The sequence below is a fragment of the Rhinoderma darwinii genome, chromosome 10 (genome assembly GCF_050947455.1).
Source record: "Rhinoderma darwinii isolate aRhiDar2 chromosome 10, aRhiDar2.hap1, whole genome shotgun sequence".
Classification (NCBI taxonomy): domain Eukaryota; kingdom Metazoa; phylum Chordata; class Amphibia; order Anura; family Rhinodermatidae; genus Rhinoderma; species Rhinoderma darwinii.
The window spans coordinates 84680474-84685919 of NC_134696.1; positions in this window are offsets into that span (position 1 = coordinate 84680474).

Below are 5446 nucleotides of genomic sequence, written 5' to 3' on the forward strand. Positions count from 1 at the left end.
GTGTGAACATACCCTAATTTTGCATTGTATCAAATTTGAAAGTAATGCGGCCCGTCAACTTCACATTTTTTCTATGTGTGGTCCATGTACCCAGCCGAGTTTGAGACTCCTGTTCTAGGCCCAGTTTACACAGAGTTTTTTGGCGCTGATTTTAATGCGAAAACCGTGAAAACCATTGACTTCAATGGGAGGCGGAGGCAGGTTTTTTTCATGAGTGGCCTTTAGGTTCCGCCTCTGACCTCGTATTGAAATTAATGGGAGGCAGAAAAAAACGTTTTTTTTTCAGTGTTTTTTTACCACGATGCTCAATGGCCGTGGGGTTGAAAAATGCTGCGAAAGACGCGGCAAGAAAGTATAGGCAGGTCAAAATCTGCCTCAAAATTCCTGGACAGTGACCTCTGCACATAATGTTGTGTAATGTTTTCTGTAAGACGCTGTCCAATCAGCATACAGCTTCTCCCCCTTCCCTGCCCAGCAACACCACGTAATCATATAGTATACAGCTTCTATTCCCGATTGTGAATTTAACTGGCGATATCTGCGTTTGTGTCACAGCTGCGATCCTGGTAGATTAGAATCTACTCTTTCATTTGCCTCCAGAACCGATGTTCTAGGTGGTCCACAGCCCGAGATATGGGTATTTGAAGTCACCCCCCTTCCCTCCAGCCTCAGTCTCTCACACTGTGTGAAGCAGCTTCATGCTGATAGGACAGCGTCAGATGTTGTGAGGAGGCTCCACCTCAGGAGAATCGCTGCTGTTACCTCCCACTTGTCTAGTATAGCCTCATTTACATATTTAGACAAAATCTCAGAACTTTTAAAATAATAAACATTTTGGGACACAATTTTCACTAGCGTTATCAGTGTGACAGCGCCTATTAGATTAGCTAGGAGATAGGGCATTACTAAACTAGTGACAGATCCTATTTAAGCCTGGTGGCTAATGTAAATCAAATCTATGAACTTCTCACAGCTCAAGCATGAAGTCAATCTCTATAATAATAATAATAAAATATTAAAAAAAGAATAAAGGCGATACATTTCCTTTATGCAATGAAAGCTGAACTTTGAGACAGTGTTATCACACGTGGTCAAAGTGTTACCTGTGGTTTTCCATACAACTGCTGGTAATCTAATCCATTCTGTTTAGGTCAGTGAGTTTCCATGATGCATTAATGATACAGTAACAAGAATGTTTCATATATGGGATTCTATGTTTTAAATAATGAAATAATGTCTTATATTTTGTGGTTTTATTGCTGATTAAAAATAATAGAACTGTCATTCTGTTTGATCTGTTCTTAGCTTACCGTAGCTTTGCCCCATTTTGTTTGGATATTTCTTATTTGGAGATTTATCAGATAAGGGGGATTTGACCTATAAAACCCCTTTTATTGAGGCAAGTATTAGGCCTAATTCACACGGCCGTGTTCGTTCTATGATATACGGTACGCATGTCGGCCGCATTTCCCTGACCGAACACAGTGCAGGGCAATGGGCTCCTATCATCATAGTTATGTATGACGCTAGGTGTTCCTGCCTCCCCATGGAACTGCTGTCCAGTGCTGAAAACATGATTACAGTACGGGACAGTTTTCCTGCAGCGAAGCAGGGACACCTATCGTCATACATAACTATGATGCTAGGAGCCCGGCTCCCTGCTCTGTGTTCGGTCCGGGAAATACGACCGACATGCAGACCTTACATCACGGACCGAACACGGTCGTGTGAATTAGGCCTTATACTGTGATTATGTATTTCTGCTTCACATCATCACTGTGTTTGCTCTCACCTACCTTCTGAAATATCCCATATCACGTGTGGAAAGGTCGTATGTAAAGGGTGTAACTATAAAGTGTTAACATTCCACTCAGCACAGGATACTGAAGTTTTTTTTTAGCAAACCATGACGATGCGAGGGCGACAAGGGGCCACACAAACACCCTCCTAACTAATAAATATACAATGACACAAATAAAATTGGAAGGTGCTTGTCACAGCTTTATTAAATGTTGTCTTTTACAGAACCTGAAAAATATATAAAAACAAGTATAAACATATTATAAACATAATTAACATCTCTGTGGCTAAGTCCTTGACAACCTACAAACATAAATAAATCAATACCCTTTAACCATTAGCCGTGACCATACAAGCTACAGTGGCGTCACCACGGGTATGCTAAAGCATCATGCTTCCCAGGGTCCGGCCCTTACAGAAGCCCAAATCAATTGCTTTAAAATAAAAACCAATATATTGTGTCTAAGACCGCAATATATAAAAACATAAGATACTGTTGCCAAGGACCCGCCACAGCATGAAAACTTGACACCTTAAGTTTTCATATGCCGCCACACCTGAACACCCAACTCCAAGCTTTCTTTCAGCCCAAAATTAAAAACATCCAGGCCCACATCCGTCAAGTGAACCCCGTCCTTACCAATGTAAGATCCACGATCCTCCAACAGTCGATGACTAACTACCAACCCGCCATTTAACCGGACAAACTTGGCCACCACTTATTAATCTTAACCCTAGTCCTATTCAGTGCTGACACTGACAGCGCATTGCGCCATTTTACCCGCTGTATAATTTCAGACCAGATAATCGGAAGCCCAGGATGTGCGTCTAAAAAACATAAGAAATCCCTCTTCATTTTCTTAATAAGGTTCCTCATGGGATAGCTCCCAATGTCATTACCCCCTGCATGAACTATCAAAATGCCAGGAAGACCCCAGGATCTAACAGCATCCTGAAACAAAGGCCTTACCTGATCCCAGGTCAGGCCACGAGCCTCCAAACCAGTGTACCTCTACCCAGTGGCGTAACTACCGCGGTAGCAGCTGCTACGGGGCCCGCGGCTTGAGGGGGCCCCTGCCGCCAGCCGACATGCCCCCCCATATGCCCGGTGGCGCCGCTAGCAGCCGTTATGGCTGCTACAGCGGTAGCGCCGGTACTAAGGGGCCCGCGCCACCGAGCCCTCTCATGCCCGTAGGCGTCGCTAGCACCGGATGGGGCCCTGGTGCTAGCGACAGCCAAATACATGCATTCAGCACCTAAAAATGACGCTGATTGGTGGAGCAAAATGACTTGCTCTGCCAATCAGCGCCTTTCAATGTTGCTAGCGGCGCGATGACGTCATTGTGCCGCTTCCGTGCTTGAAAGGTACTGATTGACGGGGCAAGTCATTCTGCCCTGCCAATCAGCGTCATTGAACAAAGCGTCGTTCAGCTCCAACAGACCTGCTCAGAAGAGAGCAGATCTGCATTGCCATCGTACAGCGCGGGAATGGGATCACGTGAGTATGTAAAGTTTTTAGTTTTTTTCCAATAAAACTGTGTCTGGCATTATCTATAGTGGGGGCTCTATCTACAGGGGGGTCTATATGTGTGTTTGTGGAGCATTATCTACAGGGGGGGGACTATATGTGGGGATGTGGCCCACTATATACAGGGGTGTCTATAAGTGGGCCACTATATACAGGGGTGGTCTATATGTGGGCCACTATATACAGGGGTGGTCTATATGTGGGCCACTATATACAGGGGGAGCTATATGTAGAGCACTATCTATAGGGGAGATATTTTTAGGGCACTTTCTATAGGGGTGGGCTATATGTGGGACACTATATACAGGGGTGGGTTACCTGTGGGGCACTAGCTACAGGATGGCTATATGTAGGGCACTGTCTACAGGGGTGACACTATATACAGGGGGAGCTATATGTGAGACTATCTACAGAGGTGGGCTATATGTGGAGCACTATCTATAGGGGAAGCTATATGTAGGGCAGCACGGTGGCTCAGTGGTTAGCACTATTGCCTTGCAGCTCTGGAGTCCATCTGTAGGCACTATCTACAGAGGGCTGGTTGTGGGACACTATCTACAGGGGCTTCTATGTAGGGCACTATCTACAGAGGCTCTATGGTGTCACTATCTACAGGGGGCTATGGCAGCACTATGTACAGGGGGCACGATGTGTGTGGTAAACAGTATATGGTACTATTATAATCAGGGACACAGTGTATTGCACTATTATAGTTAGAGGTGCACTGTACGGTACTATTATAATCAGGGACACAGTCTATGGCGCTATTATAGTTAGAAGTGCAGTGTATGGCGCTTTATTATATTTTTAGGTATTGAGAATTTTAACTTTGTTTATAGGTGCAGAAATGTTTTAAAAGTGTGAAGCTGAAGACATCTGAGCAGAAAACTGCAGAAATGGGTCGTGGCCCGGAGAAATCCATCATAGAGGTCTGGACCGGAGGGAGAAGAAAAGAACTAGAATCTGAGACGTCACTTAATGTAAATGTTTATTCTGCCTCTAATCAGCACTGTCACTGTATGATCTGCAGCGAGATGATAGGTGGTAAGATTATGATATGATTTTTTTTTGTGAAACAGCATCTCCCAGAATATCCTCACCATTGTTCGGGCCATGCTGGGAGCTATAGTTTTACGCCGTACAAACCTATACGGCAGTAGTTGCATTAAATTGAGCTGTATTTATTCTGGTGTTGTATATATGTACTGATCTTGGTTCTGATGCTGTATGTAAGTACTGATCTTTGTTCTGGTGCTGTATATACGTATGAGATTGGTTTTGGTGCTGTATATATTGTGACAACCTGGGGACCACTTAGCTCATGGGATCGCCATCTCCCAGGTGAGATGGTTGGCACACATAGAAAGTTCACTCCAACTCCTTGAGTAAAAGGTTTAACCGGTTAAGGACTAGGCTGTTTTACAGCTAAATGACCAGAGCAAATTTCACAATTTCACAATTTTGCTATGCAGGTGAATAAAGTTCATCTTTGAATTTTACACTCTTTTTAAAGGACAGATAGGGCTTTGTTTTAGTGGCATTTGTCAGTATATATCATTTTTATTTTTTTCTCTAAAGTGGGCAAAATTGGAAAAAAATGCAAGAATTTAGCAATTGCGCCAGTTTATGCTAGAATTTTTCACACACAGTATGGACCACGGACAAAATTAATCTCCTTTCACATTCTTCCACTTCTCCCGTGCATGGGGATACCAAATATGTGTGCCTTATTCACTGTGCGGGCATGTGCCAGGGCTTGGCATAAAAGGAGGTTTTTTGGCCTTTTCGGTCCAGGAATTTTGCATTTGATTTTATAGCAGCATACTGTTTTCTGGGGGGCGTAATGCTGCTGAAACATTAGAAACACCCCATAAATTACTTCATTCACACAAGTAGACCCCACAAGGTTTCCTTCAAGGGGTTTATCATATTTTTAGACAGTCCAGTTTTCTTCTGAAAGTTTCTTGAATAAGATGGAACAAAATAAAATCAGCACTTTTTTAGCAAATGCGTCAGTTTAGGCTAGTATTTTTCACACACAGTGTAGACCACGGCCAAAATTCATCTCCTTTCACATTCTTCCACTTCTCCCGTGCATGGGGATACCAAATATGTGTG